The sequence below is a fragment of the Trichosurus vulpecula genome, chromosome 1 (genome assembly GCF_011100635.1).
Source record: "Trichosurus vulpecula isolate mTriVul1 chromosome 1, mTriVul1.pri, whole genome shotgun sequence".
NCBI classification, from domain to species: Eukaryota; Metazoa; Chordata; class Mammalia; order Diprotodontia; family Phalangeridae; genus Trichosurus; species Trichosurus vulpecula.
Genome location: NC_050573.1, coordinates 99,107,829 through 99,125,927, shown reverse-complemented (window position 1 = coordinate 99,125,927; position 18,099 = coordinate 99,107,829). Strand labels below are relative to the sequence as shown.

The 18,099-nt window shown below is 39.5% G+C and overlaps 1 pseudogene; it reads right to left on the bottom strand.

The window, feature by feature from the left end:
* Positions 1–450: 450 nt before the first annotated feature.
* On the bottom strand, positions 451–2,602 carry LOC118834095 (annotated as a pseudogene).
* Between the last annotated feature and the right edge of the window lie 15,497 nt (positions 2,603–18,099).

Below are 18,099 nucleotides of genomic sequence, written 5' to 3'. Positions count from 1 at the left end.
AGTGACTTTCTCAGAGTCACAAGCTAATAAGTGTCCGAGGCCAGATTTGAATTCCAGAAGATAAAATTTCCTGACTTCTAGTCTAGGTCTCTTATCCACTGTGCCACCTTGCTGCCTAGTTGAAAAGACACTGTTCTTCTAAACCTCTGATGTACAGCTATGCACAATGTTTGCTACAGTTTTTGTTTATCAGCCATCAGAAAACATTTAAATTTAGTACTAAAAATTCAAATTTCCCTTTTCAATTTCTTAAAGGTAAAATGTAGAAACAACAAGAAAACAAAGATATAGCTTATCCCATTGTGTTTCACTAATGCACGTTCTTTAAACATACTACAAAAGAGAAAAAACAGCTGGAATTCCATAGCTGGAATATAGCTCAAAGATTTGCAACATACTAACTCATCATATTTTTTCAATTTTGATAAAAGACTCTGAACAGCTGAAATCTTATGGCAATGCAGGAATGAAATACTGAAGGGAAACATCCTTGTATAGCAAAATACCGTGAACAATCCAGTTCTGCACAATATTACATGATACTTTTGTTGGGTTTACTTGCTGTCCTGCAAGGAACTGTAGAAGCTTCTTAATGTCTATCCCTGCTTCAGTCATGTTCTCTAAATCTCTCTTGAGAAACATCTTCAAAGGCCCATGGAGGATTTCCAAGATCTTTGAAATGTGTTGCAATGCATATTAAATCAGGTTCTATTTTCAAGCTCATTTTTCCTTTTAGACTTGCTTCAATAACATGACTGCTAATATTTTTTTTTCATTTTTTTCCCACTATACTCTTCATAGTCTTCCACCAGACATCAAAGTCTGGTACAGAGGGCTCTCAGAAATCAGGCTATAATTTTTCCGGGAATAGTCCTTACAGCAGTGTCATGTGTGACAATGTGACTACTGCCTGATAAAGTCATCTGTACAGCAGGGTCAGTGTTTATTGGTCAGTTTGAGCTTTGCTGCTTGGCCATTCTGGGCTGTTGTCAAGGGTCTAGACAAGTTTTCTGCCATCAGCTCCAAATAAATTTCATCGTGATCTGCTGCAACCCCTTTCACTTGAAATTTGTTAAAGAAGTGGCCCTGGACCAGCTTGGTACCACATTGCTGTTCCCATCATTGGACATCTTGTTGGTTAGGATGAAGTAGAGCTTGACGGGGGTAAGGCTCAGTGTGCATGCCTTGGCCAACACAGAGATGGTATTGCTGACACAGAGGAAGTGATTCAAGTTTATATCAACAGTCACATAAAAATACTCTAAAACACTACTGATTAGAGAAATGCTAATTAAAATAACTCGGAGACACCACATCATACCTGTCAGATTGGCTAACATGACAGAAAAAGAAAGTGACAAATGCAAGAGGGGTTGTGGAAAAATTAGGACACTAATGACTGTTGATGAAGTTGTGAACTAGTCCAACCATTTTGCAGAGCAATTTGGGACTGACCAAAGGGCTACAAAACTATGCATCTCCTTTGACCCAGCAATAGCACTACTATATCCCTGTATTACAAAGAGATCAAAGAAAAGGAAAAGGGACCTATTTACACAAAAATATTTATAGCAACTCTTTTTGTAGTGGCAAAGAATTGGAAATTGAGGGGATGCCCAACAATTGAGAAATAGCTAAATGAATTGTGGTATAGGGTGGAACACTACTGTTTATAAGAATGGTTTCAGAAAATCTTGGGAAGATTTATAATGAACTAATGCAAAGTGAAGGGAGCAGAATCACGAGAACGTGGTACATTGTAGCAAGAATATTGTAAGGCTGACCAACTGTGAAAGACTCAGCTACTCTGATCAATGAAATAATACAAGACAATTCCAAATGACTCATGATGAAAAAATGCTATCCACCTCCAGAGAAAGAACCATTGAGCTCTGAAAGTAGGTTGAAGCATACTTTTAGAAAAACTTTCTTAATTTTAATTGTTTCATTGTGTTTGCATTTTTTTGCAACAAAGCTAATATAGAAATATATTATGTATGTTCTCACATGTATAATCAAAATCAATTTGTTTGCCTTCTGAAGGAGGGGAGGGGGCAGGAGGGAGCGAATCTGGAACTCAAATTTTTAAAAGATTTTTATTAAAAAAAATTTAAATTTTACTGAGACATATTCAATGAAATAAATAATAATGATTTTTTTAAAATCATAGATCCTTTGTAGAGTCTGATCTGTAGAACTTTTCAGATTTCTGTTTGTTATTTTGCTTGGATAAATGGGTTTGCTTGTTATTTTAAATTTGTGTCTTTTGTGTCACCAATATTTGGTTGGAAGGGGCTAGTGAGGAGAGTAGAAGTCAAGGACAGTGTTTCCAATTTAAGAATAATAAGATTAGTGGCTTTCATTCTGAATACATCATGTCATTGAACCAGAGACATTTAAGAGGCAACAAATGGCTACATTTAGCCCAACACCATTATTTCCTTCTTGGAGATGAAAAAAGGGATTCCTAGCCTTGGCAGTCTTGGATCCTACCAGACTTAACTCCTCTCCTACCACCACTCGCTACACTCCTGAGACTTCAGGCACATCCTTCCTCCTACTGTCTGACAGTTGAGCCACACCTCAATTTATATCCACCCATCGCACCTGTGAGCCACATCTATATATTTTGATAACACACACACACACACACACACACACACACACACACATCTTATACCTGTAGAAGTCTCAGAACTTCTCTGGGCCTCAATTTCCTCATCTATAGGGAATTAGACTAGATAGCCTTTTAAGGTCTCTTTGAGTTCTATGGATCTATGATCCATTATATTGCCCTGACAGTACACAGATTCATTTCAGCTACCCTGTCTCATGTAGATGTTAAAATGTCCATTGCTTCATCCTTGATCAAATATAATAATATGCTGGTGGACCTCACTCTAAGGAAAAACAATAAATAATTATTTACTTTTCAAAAGGATTCTTCAAAGTAGGGGCCATATTTTCCCCCATCTTTGTAGATTCAGTGTCTAACACATTCTTTGTCTTAGAAGACATGTAAATGTTGAGTTGGATTTTTTTTTGAAGAGTCAGCTCTCCATTCCTTTCAGATGACAGTCCTGCCGAAAAATAACATAGCATTGGATGAAGAATCAAAAGGCCTTGGTTTACCAGCACAGCTTTCTGACTAAACTGTCCATGTTAGCCTTAGGCAAATCCCTTAACCTTTCTGAGCCTCAGTTCCTTTATTTGAAAAATGAAGGCATGGGACCATATGATATTTAAGATGTCTTCCAGCTCTATCCTTCAATGATTGAAGAGGCAGCTAGGTGTCTCAGAATATAGAGCACAGGACCTGAAGTCAGGAAGAGCTGAGTTCAAATCTGGTCTAAGCTACTTGCTAGCTACATGACACTAGGCAAACCATTTAACTTTTGCCCCCTTCAATTTCCTCTTCCATAAAATGTAGATAATAATAACACCTACTTCCAAGGGTTGTTGTACATATAAAATGAGATAATATTTGTAAAGCACTTTGCAAACCACACAACACTATATAATGCTAGCTATTATGACTATGATTGAATATATAATACCATTTAGTGATAGTTGAATGTACCATCTGCTGTAAAAAACAAGGCAAAAACCCCACATGGGTAAAGGTACTGTGTTGTATAACATTGCTTTTAGCGTAATGAAATCAGGATGATATTAAGAAGAGCAGGTATCACAGCTGAAGAGGCATTTGGGAAAGAAGGCAGAAAATAGATCAGTGAAAGGACCCATTAGCCTGATCCACTGACATCAATCATTCTGAGCCAAAGTAAGAAAATAAGCTGACACTTATGGGGCTTACCATAAACAGAGCCAACGAAGTGTGATGAAGAGGGTGACTTCTGGGTTTTCTGCTTGGAAGCTTTTCTATAGCTTTTTGGAACAATATACTGCTCTATATCTATCTACCCATGAGAAAATTGGAAGAATTTTATACTTTCCTCATCAGTAACATAGGAATTATAGCCCTAGTCCTCCCTACTGATTCCATTTAAGTCATTCTCTGGTACCTCACCATGGTATGGAAGTGACTCTTTATTTTCAAAAGCTACAGCATGACATAGAGAATATTGATGGACTCAGAGTTCAAATCTCTGCCTCAGACATTTACTACCTGAGTGATCCTGGATAAATTCCTTAATCTCTCTGTGTCTCAGTTTCTTTCCTTGTAAGATGAAGGGGGTGACTAGATGACCTCTAATGCCTCTTCTAATTCCACAACTGTGATCCTATGATCCTAGGACAGTGCAAGTACTGACAAATCCAAACAAACTAGATAACTTTATAGAACGCCAATTTTTACTAATTTTGACCCTTCTTTGATATGAATTGTTGATGACAATGTAATCTTGTGTTTTGTTATATTCTTGGGTAAAAGTTGTTGTCTTAAGAAGCCAGAACTGAAAGACATCAAAATGTACTAAAGGGCTAAACTTTAAGTCAGGTAAAGATAAACTCAAATCTTACTTCCAATATTTACTAGCTTTGTGCCCGTGAACACTTGCTCTCTATGCTTGATTTTCCTTATCTGTAAAAATGAAGATAATAAGAATAGTCATAATAAAAGCTAATATTTACAGCTTGCTACTTGCCAAACACTCTACAATTATTATCTCACTTGACCATAGCCACAACCAGTGAGGTAGGTGCTATTATTTACCCCATTTTGCAGATGAGCAAACTGAGATAGAAATTAACTGACTTGCCCAGGGTCACGCTCATATTTGAACTATTGAAATATGTGCTCAGCCAGTCCCAATGACCCCTTTGTTTTCAGTCTTGCTTATCTTCCAGTTAATGTTAACCATACCTTAGGGAAGAGGCCCCATGTACTATGACCCCAAACCCTTGTCCTTTATATTATCTGCTAGTCAACAGCCACAGGCATTTTCATCTCATTCAACAGGCTTTGTCTTGGGTGCAACAATAAACTCCTTTAAATTTTCTCTTCCTGGGTTTGCTTCATTATTGAGGGCAAGACCCAAATGAAGATTTTCTTTTAATCGAAGTCAGGTCTTTCTGGCTGTGGACCTGGCACTGTATCCACGGAGCCACCTAAAAATCTCTAGTACCTAGCTCACAGTATTATTGTGAGCCTCTAAAGCGACAATGTCCAACAGGCCTCAAACCCATCAGTGAGTTATGGGATGTCTACCCCAAATCATGTGAAGACTTACCCCCAGGGGAATAGGTGGATGAGAACAATTTGTTCCAACTGCCATGAAGGCAGCTGAAACAGGCACTGTGGAGTGCTTAGACTTGTTGAGGACATCAAAGGTGCCAAGATCATATACTGTGTCTTGAGCCATTTCCAGTCCTCTTGACTTTCATCTTGCTGCTGGACTTCAGTGGTTCTGGAAGAGTGAGTGAGGCTGATCACTTTGTGCAACTCTGCTTCCATTAAATCCAATTCACATGAGTCAAGACATCGCCCTGTGACATCATTGGTCCTCTTCAAAAACAAAAGGCTAACAACATCATGGCAATCACTACATAAATCTGAACTATAATTGTTATTATCATTGCCACTATGGTTGGTGTTTCCATTGGCCAATGCCATCCTAAAATAAGATCCCAGGGCAATCACGAATGGGTATGGTAATTTTCATGTGCTGTGTTCACATTCTAAAATTGGGATCCTTCCTGAAATTCTTTTATACCTTCCCGTTGTGCCAATACAGGGTTCTGCTCTCCATCAATATCTACTGGCTGAAATATTGAAAGAAAAAACTGCAGATTGGGGTTCAAGAGCACTGAACAATAAATCAAAGAGTCAGGGAATTTTAAAATGAAAAGGAATCTTAGCTATTGTATAGTCTAATAAAAGGATTGGGGGTGGGGGGAGCTGTGGTTGTTTAATCTGATGTGAAGCCTTAATAGCCACCTTCGATTTGAAGGGTCCTTAAATGGGCTATTGATCAGATTTACACTATCTAATTCCAGTTTGCATACCATCAGGAAATTCCTACCCTCCCCTCAAAACTGGAAGTGATTTTTCAAACCCCTTCAGATCTCCACTATTGCTTTGTTTATCCCTATAGATGAACTTGGCATAGTCTATTTTGCATTATGGTATTTAGTTTATCTCCCCTTCCAGACTGTAATCTCCTTAAGAGCTCAGAATTGTGTGTTATTAATCTTTAGAGCCTAGAGAGAGTCATTCATTGCCTTGCCCATAATAGGTGTTTAATAACTGTTTGGTCAATAGAATTGCATTGAGTTGAAGTTAGAGGGAGGCAAATTTCAACAATTACAACAATACAAGGAAGATCTTCCAAACCATTAAGCTACCCTGAGAGGTAATGAGTTAGTTGTCACTGGGATTATTCATGCAGAGTTTGAGGGCCAGTTATTAGAGATGATTGAAATGAAATCTATTCTTCAGGTTAGAGTGACTATAGGTGGCCTCTAAAGTTCTTTAAAATTTAAAACCAATTTTTCTAAAGGTCAAAAGATCATAGATTTAGAGTTGACAGGAGCCTTAAAAGTCATTGAACCTGGGGTAGCTAGGTGGTACAGTGGATAGAGCACTGGCCCTAGAATCAGGAGGATCTGAATTTAAATCTGGTCTTAGACAAGCTGTACGACCCTGGGGAAGTCACTAAACCCTGATTGCTTTGCAAAAAAGTTATTGAACCCAATACCTTGTTGTTTCCCTCACACATCCTTTTTCCCCTCTTTTTGTTTTGTCTTTCCCCATTAGATTATAACTTCTATCAGTGAAAAGGACTTGATCCTGGAGGGATGGGCTGAAGACTTCCATAGTATTCTCAACAGACCTTCATAAACCAATGCTGAATCCACTGGCCATTTATCAGGTTGAAATTAATCCCTCTCTAGCTGAATTTCCAACTGAAGAAGAGGCTTTGAATGCTCCTGTAGCAGAGCACTTGGTGCTGATTCAATTCCAGCAGAGATCTACAAGGGGGTCCACTGATGATTTAAAAGCTGGATGAAATCTTCCAGATTATATGGCAAGAAGAGGTTATCCCCCAGGAGTTCAAGGATGCCTCTATTGTCTATCTATATAAAGAAAATGAGATAGTCGTCCTGTGACAACCACAGAGGAATCTCTCTCTTAGTCAATGCCAGTCAAGATTTTTACCCGAATCCTCCTTAATCAACTGATCCTTCGTCTGGAAGATGGTCATCTACCCAAGAACCAGAAGCTTCAGAAAGGACCAACGAACAATTGACATGGTGTTTGCTGCCCAACAACTCGAGGAGAAATGCCAGGAGCAGAACAGAGGTCTGTACACATGTGCTGATGTAACCAAGACCTTTGATACTGTCAGTGTTGAGGGCCTATGGAAGATCATGGCAAAAATCTGGTTGCCCAGAGAAGTTCATCAGTATTGTATGCCATTTTCATAATGGCATGCTTGCATGGGTTCTGGATAACAGACGATGCTCTTGCACTTTCCCAGTTACCAGTGGAATGAAGGAGGGCTGTGTGTTTTCTCCTGGGTTTTTCAGAGAAATTTCAACAATTTTGTCAGATGCCTTCAACAAGGGCAAAAACAGCATCAAAGTCAACTACCACACAATTTTTTTAACTTGAAAGGCTGCAATCCAAGACTAAAGCGGAGGGAGAACTGGTGTGTGACTTTTTGGTTGCAGATGACTCAATGAAGCCTTTGAGGCTGAGATGCAACAAAGTATGAATCTATTCTCTGCTGCTTGTGCTAATTTTGGCCTGACAATTAACACCAAGAAAATAGAGGTTTTTTCACCAGCTAGCACCACACCATCTATATATGGGACCATCAGTTACAGCAAATGGAGAAATTTTGAATGCTGTGAAGTATACTTTCTAGGGATGCCCACATGGATGATGAGGTTGATGCATGCATTGCTTGAGCTAAGTCAGCATTGTAGAGGCTCCAAAAGAATGTGTAAGAGAGAAGTGGTATTAGTCTGTTTATCAAACTGAAGGTCTACAAAACCATTGTGCTGACCTCATTGCCTTATGCCTGTGAAACCTGGACAACCTACCAGTGCCATTCCAGGAAACTGAATTGTTTCCATTTGAATTGTCTTAGGAAGATTCTGCAGATCACTTAGCAAGATAAAGTACTGAACACTAAGATCATTTTTCAAGATGAACTACTAAACATTCACATTCTGCTGTAGAGAGTACAACTCTGATGGGCCGGCTGCATCATTTAAATGCTAAATGTATGTTTACCTAAAAGACTATTCTAGGGATACCTCCTGCAAGGCAGGTGGTCATGTGATGGTCAGAAGAAGCAATACAAGGACACTGTCAAGGTCTCTACGAAAAACTTTGGTATTGATTATGAGACATGGGAGACACTGGCACAGGATCATCCAGCATGGCATGTCCACATCAAAAAAGGCACTGTTCTCTATCAGCAAAGTAGAATAGTGGCAGCTCAAAAAACAATGGAAATGCACAAATTTAAAGACATTTCCATCCCAAATGCTCATATGGGCAATTTGTGCCCAACTTGTTGCTAGCACCTTCCAAGTTCATATTGGTATGATCAGCCACATGGGAACACACTGGACATTGACCCCAACATCATGATATCTTTTTGGTCCTCTTCAAGCACGAAGATTGTTAACTCCTTGAAGGCAGGGATTAACTATCTTTGTTCTCATTATTTGTATCCCCTGCCCTTAGTACAGTGCCTAGCATATAATAGATTTTTAATAAATGTTTAATGATTTGAGCACTTTCATTTTGCAGATTAAGATGATGAGCCCCAGAAGGGTTCAGTGGATTGCCCAGGGTCACACAGCTAGTAGATCTCTAAATCAGGATTTGATCTTAGTTTGTTCTGACTTGAGTATATCACACTTCACCTCCAAACTGAAGCCCAGAATGGTGATCCATCTCCTCATTCCATAATTCTGAAATTTTTTCATTTGATCATAACTTCTTGTCCTTCCATCTGTCCCTGTGATAGATCCTTCCATCCCTCCTAAACCTATTCCTCCATCCTCACTACAATCTTTAATCACTCCATTCCTCCCATCTTCTACTTCTCTGCTCTCATCTTACTTTCTCCTTTCAAAGTCTTGACCCTTTACTTAATCTGTTTTCCTTTGCCTTTTCTACCCTGTGATTTCCCAAAGCCCTGGAAAAAGTCATGCAACTGGAGAAAGTCAAATATTGTTGCTTACTACGCCCATTACAAACTTGTTATTCCATCTCAAAAGGCACTCACAGTCAGGAAATAAACATTTATTAAGCATCAACTATGTGCAAGGCACTATGCTAAGTGCTAGGGATGCAAAAAAAGAAAGGCAAAAGACAATCCCTGCCCTCAAGGAGCTCACAACCTAATGGAAGGGAAATAATACATAAAATAATTTTAATCACGACAACTAACATTTATATAGTATCCACTATGTGCCAAGCACTGTGCTAAGTTCTTTACAAATAATATCTCCTTTGACCTAGAGAGAATTTCAAAGTAGAGAGAGAAGAAGGCTGCCAGGCCTAGGACATGATGAAGTTCTGCAACAGGTTGGGAATTCATGAGACAGCTGCCTTAGATGCTTGCCTTAAATGGAGGATATGAGCAGAACTCTCCAATGTCCACCCTCTACCCTCTCCAATCAGAGGGAGGGAGGGAACCAAGTGTACTAAGAAGATGTGAGTTTCGGGATCTTACAGAAAGGTTCTGGTGATAATCTTTGAAGTCTAAGAGAGCAGCTAGGTGGAAAATGATGAGATAGTTCCCCGGGACTCCCTACTTAAGTGGAGGATCTGGGAGAAGATCTCTGATGTTTACCCTCAATTCTCTCCAATTAGAAGAAGAGAGGGACTCAAGAGCTATACATCAATTCTTCATTCCATCCCAATTGTCTAGTCCAGGCCTGCACAGCCTACCACCCGCCAAATGATTGTTGGCAACCTGAAAAAAGTGTAGAGGAAAACATCCTCTACATTTTTCACAGGCCACCCCAAATCCTTTGGCATGCCCATGGGCTATAAGCAGCCCACAAGCCACAAGTTGTACCAATCTCCATACTGTTCATTCTATATCTTCCCTTCTCTTCTCAAGTGACCTACATAACTCCTTTGACAAGGAGTCAAATACTTTCAACGAAGACAAATATAGCATCAAGGTCATCTACTGCACTGAGGGTAAATTCTTCAACTTGAAAAGGCTATAAGACCAAAGTGGAGGGAGTATTGGTGCATGATTTTCTGTTTGCAGATGATTATGCACTCAATGCAGTCTCTGAAACTGAGATGCAGCAGACCATGGATCAATTCTCTGCTGTTTGTGCTAATTTTGGCCTAACAATTAACACCAAGAAAACACAGGTGCTCCATCAGCCACCACCACACCATCCATATGTGGAACCATCAGTTTCAGCAAAAGGGGAAGTTTTGGAGACTATTCTTTACAAGGTCCCCAGTGATGTCTTTACTGCTAAATCCAATCATCTTTATTCAGTCCTTGTATTTTTTGACCTTTGTATAGCTTTTGACTTTGTTGACCATGCACTCTTCCTGGACACTGTCTTCTTCTTGGGTTAGTATGACATTGATCAGTTTTGGCTCTTATCATCCTAAGGTCCTTTAAAATTCATAATCTATTATTCTGAGAGTCATAGGATCATAGCTTTAGTTATAGTGGAAGGAACCTTCAAAGTCAGTGAACCTAATACCTTGTCTGCTTCCTTTTGTATTGTCTTTCCCCATTAGATTCTAAGCTTCTTGAGGGTAGGGATTATCTTCTAGATCTATCCTTCTAAATCTCCATTTACTCACACCTTGTTCCCTATGTGTGGGCTACCTCAGAGCTCTATCTTTGGACCTTTGATCTTTTCTCTATATAGTGACTCTTGGTGATTTCATCATGCTCCTGTAATTTCAACTATCATGTATAAATTACTCACAAGTCTACATATTGAACCTTTTCTGTCCTGAACTCTAGTCTCACATCTGCCTGCTGGACATTGCCTCCTAGATGCCAACATAGGCACCTGAAACTCACTATGTCCTTCTGACATTCCGTGAGATAGATACCATGAGTATTATTTCCAATTTTTAGATAAGGATAATTAGGGTCAGAGAAGTGCCCATCACATAGTTGCCTTCTCAGTTCATAACCTGCCCACTCCATGCCTCTCAGTCTTTTTATAGATTATATTCCATCCCCACCATTCCTGACCCCCAAATGCACTTTGCAGTACAGCTACTGGCCTCTTTACTATTCTGCACACAAGACATTCTATCTTCTACCTTTGTTCCTTTGTTCTGACTGACCCCTATGCCTGAAATGTACTCCCTCCTTACCGCTGCCTCTTGAAATCTAAGACTTACTTTCATATTCGGCTCAAGTGCTACCTTCTACATAAAACCTTCCCTAATGCCCTGCCATCTTCCCTCCAAGGGATGGGTTTCCTGCATCTGTGAGCCCTAACCTAGGCAGACCCATTTCTCTATGGAAGACTTTTCCAGTTAAAAGGATTTTAATCTTCATTCATCATATGGGAGGAGACTTGGGAATAAGAATGGGGAGGGACTCTCCCTGGCACCCTGAAATCACACTATTTTCCCAGTATTCTCAACTGACACAGAAGAACAACCTTGCTTCCCATTTCTCAAAACTCAATTTAGAAGTTTTACTCTTCAAAATCTTTGATCCTTCCCTGTGAGTCCCAGTTACAAGGAATGCAGTTTGGATAGGTGAATCCTGAAGTTAATTTTCAACTGTTTTGCCAAAGGGCAAAACCAAGGCCAGCATGCATGGGTTGGGACAAGAGGGAGGAGGTGAGGGGAGTAATATGTTTCCAATCTGTCACTTGAAGTAATTCTAAATGTCTCTGCTTCCCTTTCAGATGTCAGAAATCAAGGCCACTGTTAAAAGACAAGGACTTCTATTAAAACCAGAACACAAAGGAACCAGGCATATTAACATCTGACTTTGCAGAAGGAGAGACAGACACTTGCCTTGGACTAAGTCTTCAGCAGCCTAGTCCTGCCCACAGACAAAAAGGCTGCATGAGGAGTTATATGAGAGGATGTCTTCTTTTCCCGACTTTTTGTATAAAAAGAAACCCAAGATTCTGAGAGAAAGCTCCACATAATGACAATAATACATTTGTGAATTATGCATTTGTGAATATATGCATTTGTGCATATAAAATTATGCATTTGTGAAGTATGCATTTGTGAATATATGCATTTATTCATATAAGATAATGCATTTGTGAAGTGTGTTACAGCAGACAAAATCTTTTCACATTATTTCACATAAGTCTCAAAACAACCCTGCTCAATAGAGCAGGGCAAGGATTATTACCCCCATTTTACTGAAGAAGAAATGCTGAACCAGAGTGGTTAAGGTATTTGTTGAAGGTCACATAGCTTGTCAGGTGCAGAATGGGCAATAAAATCTGGGACTCCATTCAACCCTTTCTTGAGGTCTTTCCACTACAACTGGGTCACTTCTTCCTACTCACAGAGAATTAATGGAAATAAAGCCATATGCACAAATACTGACCAACAAAATAAAAGAAATATAAAGGAGATATATGGACAAAGACTATATGAACAGACTGTTATAAGTGGATGGAAGTGACAAGAGGCAGATGTTGTCCCATTATAAGAAAGCTTTCTATCAACCAGAGATGATCAGCAATAGAATGGACTTACTATGAAGTGTAGTGAGCTCCCCTTCACAAGAAGATATTCTGTGAAAAGGGATATTTACTCATCAGGAAGGGGCTAAATAGATGACGTTCACTTTCCCTTTAACTCTAAGATCCCTTGAGTCTAAGAATCTCAACCAGCAGAATTTTGTGGGCTTATTCACACTACTATTTCTCTTTTCCCAACCTTTTCTAATGCCCCACCCTTTTCCCTACTAGGACCCTCCCTCCCAAATTTTGCATTTTGGGTTCCTCCATTGGTCAGTCCTAACCTAGGCAGACCCTTGACTTCTGTTACTGATTCCTCATCATTACCTTCTGCCCTTCTGATCTGAGGATGGAGCCATAACTCTTCCATTTAAGAAAAGAAGACAGGACAGACATTTCCTCAGACATCTCCTCACTTCCCACTTGGCTGCACTCATTTTGTGCTTCTTTGACCATATCCTCAAGCTAGTTATCTAGCCCCTCCTTCCACCTTTTTCAGCTTTTTTAGTTTTCTTTTGTGTGTTGTGTTCCCCCATTAGATGGTAAACTCATTTGCAGACCCTTCTTAAGAGACTGTCTTTCTTTTATGTATGTACATATCTAGCACTTAGCATAATGCCTGGCATATAGCAGGAACTTAATGTTTATTGGCCTATTAAAATCAATTCTTCTATATAAACTATTAGAAATATTCTCTATTAGTGAAGTCAAAGATGGGGATCAAAAACTTTTGGGTCCCTCATTAGTTCGTCTATGATGCCTAAGATGAGGGGAAACAAGTATTGGTTATATTATCACTAACAAGAGTCACAGCTACTATGGAGGAATAAGCTACCTTTTATAACAGTGGAAATCCTATTCATTGGCTAGGAGGTCCATCAGAAAGATGACAGAGACCATGTTGTCTGGACATGGTTTCTCTGAAGAACCATTGTTGAGTCCTCCAAGCCCATCATCATTTCTCCTCTTCCTGCCATGATCTAAGATCATCAAGGCTCCCCAGATTCAACCCTCTAGCAACTGAGAACTGGAATCTTTAGCCTTTGCTCTAAATTCCTCTTCCCTCTTTGCCCTTACTCTCCCACAGCTCTACCCTAGCATATTATGTAAAATATACCAAACTAGAAAGCAGAAGACTTGGATTCAAGACACATCTCCGACACTAACTCTAACCTTGAGCAAGTCAAGTAAATTGAGGCTCATTTTTTCCTTCGGTAAAATGGAAAGGGTAGTTAGTATCTGTAATACCTACTTCAAAGGGCTATTGTGAGGTTCTAACATATAAAGAGTTTTGCTAAAATGATGACTATTATTAATCACTAGACTGCAACACTTTCTCCACTACTCAATGACACCTATTGTGGATTAGGTGATCATGTAATTACCTATCATTTCAGGTAAGGGATCAAAAAACTGGAGAAGACAATGAGATGGAAGATGGAGGAAAGGAAAAGTGTAGAGTCATAGAGCACTTTGCAAATGGTGTCATAGAACATTAAAACTGGAAGGGACCTCAGAGATCTCTGGGAAAAGACCTGTATTCTAATCCTAACTCTGAAAATGATTAGTTGTATAACCTTGGACAACTTACTTTCCTTTTCGGAGCCTCAATTTATTTATCTGTAAAGTACATAGAATATACCTGCATATTGAATACAGTGCCTGATGTAGTAATCACTGTATGAATATTATTATTATTACTAATTATTATTTCAAGAATGTAGTTCTAGGAAAATGGTATGGAGAGAAGAACATCGAAGTTGGAATCAGGAGACCTGATTCTGAGACTTGGATCTGTGTTTTAATAAGTGTATAATACTGTTCAAGTTGCTTAAACTCTCTGTACCTTGATTTCTTCATCTATAAAATGAGAATGGGAGGCTAGAAAATCTCTTTGTGTTCTGAGGGTCTGTGAAATTATCAATAAATGGACATAGCATTGAATTGGGACTCCAGATGAAAAACAAGAGGATAATCTCCTCATTCAGGTGTATAAAGAATGGCGGGAGGCAGTTAGGTGTCTCAATGCTGGGTCTGGAGTCAGGAAGACCTGAGTTCAAGTCTGACCTCAGATACTTATTAGCTGTGTATCCCTGGGCAAGTCACTTAACATCTTTTTGTCTTAATCCACTGCAGAATAAAATGGCAAGCCACTCTAGTATCTTTGCCAAGAAAACCCCATGGGCAACATTGGCATTCTGCGGTGCACAGGGTCACAAAGAGTCAGACACAACTGAACAACAACAAAAAGAATGTTGATGAGTCTTCCTAGATCCAGATTATTTTCCAAAGAAGCAGGGTAGTTAGGATAATAATTAATCATTTAGGAATAAAAAGACCCAGTTTCTTCATTCTGCTTCTATTACCTTTGAGTGTTGGCTTTGGGCCAGTCTCTTTCTATCTCTAAACTTCAGGTTGCTAATCTATAAAATGAGGGGGTTGAATTTTATAATTGCTAGGTACCTTTCAGCTCTCACATTCTATTTTCTTCTATAACATAAATGCTAAATACATTGTAACCATAACATACAATAGAAATATGAGTTATTATTATTGTGTGTGATGGGCTATTGTGGAGTATAGGTCTAGTAGCTGGATCAATTGGTAAAAAAGGCCCTGATTAATCAAAGGGCCTCATGAGGACAAAAACAAATTCTGATGGGGAACATACAAGTGAAACAATATTTTGTATACTTAACAATTTTGCCCTGACCATATCCCTAATCATTCAGATGTCAGAAAATTTTAAACTATAACTATTCCCTCAGGTGATGTAGGAATTTGGGGCATTAGATGCAGCCATTCTGACTAATAAAAACCAGATCAAAGAAACCAACATGGTGACATGTATCAGTAAGGCAGGATTCGTGACCTCAAGGATGACCATGAACATGCCTGAATGGTTTGGAATCATGAAGTATAAGAAATTCTCTAGGTAGAAGGCAGAGGAAGTATAACATTTATTTAGACAAGAGAGAATCCAATCCCAGGACCAGTAATTCCAATTCCATATAGTAGCAAGAATAGTCCAAAGCCAGCAAGCCCACCTCAAGGAAGCAACAAGGAAATTGTAACAGAATATTATAGCAAGGAGCTAAGTCATCCTGTAACCTTCCCCCTTTCTAGAGCCTATCTGTAAACAATCACTCATGAATGCTAACTTTCCGCTCAGCAATTTCTTCTGCAGCTCTGTAGACTCTGAGTTCCTGCTCCTTCTCCATGGGCTGAATTCTGACTCCTGTAGCTCTCACTGCCTCAATGTCATCTTGATGTCTGCTTCTGAATCCTGCTGCTCTCAGTTCTGCTGCTCTCAGTTCTGGGCCCTCTTTTTATACAGTCCTAGCCAGCATCTGATCGACTAGAACTCACTGCACATACCATTGGCTCTGTTCTTAGTAACTCCTCTTAGGGCCCTGAGGGTTTCACGCCCACATCAGCTTAACTAGCAAAAGGGTGTGGGCCTGCCTCTAATCAAGCCTCCCTTTGTGGGCCCCACCTGAGGCCTATTCAATGGGCAGGAAAGATCTTTCACTTACTGATTGGCCTTACAGATAGAAATAGAGACCTTGTCATACAAGGAACTAGGATATTTAGCCTAGAAGGGGAAAAAAAAGCTGAAGCAGCAGTCAAATATTGGTGTTGTTAGTCATTTTTCAGTTATGTCTGACTTTCCATGATCTCATTTGTGGTTTTCTTGGCAAAGATACTGGAGTGGTTTGCCATTTCCTTCTCTAGCTCATCTGACAAATGAGGAAACTGAGGCAAACAGGGGTAAGTGACCTGCCCAGTCATATAGCTAGTAAGTGTCTGAGGTCAAATTCAAACTCAAGTCTTCCTGCCTTCAAGCTCTGTGCCACCTAGCTGCCCAGGGGACAAATAACCACATGCAAACATTTGAAAGGCTGCCATGCTGAAGGAGAATTGGAAGCAATGGGAGAGATGGGAAGAATTCAACACAAAACTATGAGGGGGAGCTCGGTAGCACAGTGAGTAGAGCACCTGCCCTGGAGTCAGGAAGACCTGAGTTCAAATCCAGCCTCGGACACTTGACACACTTAATAATTATGTGACCTTGGGCAAGTCACTTCACCCCACTTGCCCTGCCTTCCCCCCTCCAAAAAAATAATCCTATGTAATAAATATATATGCAATACATAATATTTGAGTTTTAGAATTGTGTTTGATCTTAAATACACTTAGTCTCCATAAGCAACTCAAGGAGTCCAACCTACTAATGAGAATTGGACTCAGAGTCACTCTACCTGGCCCGAAACCCCAGCTCTCTCAGTGACCATCTGTGACATTGGGCAAGCTCTTTAACCTCTCACACCTCAGTTTCCCCCATCTGTTATATAAGGTCATTGGACTAGATGATGTCTAAGATCTCTTCTAGGAACAAATCCTCCAAGTACCATGAAAACATTTTCAGAATAAACATTTGGTCCTATGAATGGCACATAACAGGTTCCTGAAGAATGTTTACTGTGCCAATTCCTTCCTGACAGAGAAGTGATGCATTCAAAAGGCAGAATGAGATATACATTTTGGGATATGATTAAAACTGTCCTTTGTTTCGCTTGACTGTGCATGTTCATTATGAGTTTTTTTTCTTTCACATTTTCAATGGTGGGGAACGAGAAATAAATATATTAATTTTTAAAAACAAGAATATTTGCTGAATTGAATTTAATTTCCTGGCATAGACAAGACTTGGAAATCATCTGATAAAATCCAAAGTTTTTTGTTAATATCACAAATGGCATAAATACATTAAAAATTAGCCCAATAGCTGAATGGACTTCATTACTGGGATGCCTTGCTGGGCTTCAAAAATTTGGGGGGGATGTATACAATTGGTTTTTAATATCCTAAAAGAGAACACTTTATTATTACAGTGAGACATAGGAAAAGAGGTCATCAATAAAGCTATAAACTATGAAATAAACCTTGTCTCCCTATTATCCCTTTGATGAATTTAGCTTCCTTGGAATCTTTCTAAGCATGTGGCAGTTATGCTTCATCACTGTCCAGCTCTCTGCCATGTTCAAAGGCTTCTATTTATTGGGTGAGGTTTCTGTGTGAGTGCCTGTGTGTTTGTGGTTCTCTGATCTTGAGAGATCTTCATCACTTATAAATGAATGGGTCATTATTGGTCTCTGAAGCATTCTTAGCAAGCTATCAAGGCCTTCATTATTCATAGTCCCTACCACAACAGAGACCCTGAGTTGCAAACCATAGCAGGCTTCCTAGAGGACTCTATCTGTTAATGGGGTTTGGATTTTTCTGTATCTTGGGGAGGAAGTGGTTTGGGGGCCAAGAATAGGGGGTGCAAAGGTGTTGTCAAGAAGTCCTAGAAACAAGGGCGGTGCTTGGCGTGGTTGTTCTTCACAAGTGAAGAAAGAGTAACTCTCAGAAACAACTCTCAGAATTCCCCCAAGTGCCCCACTACACACACAC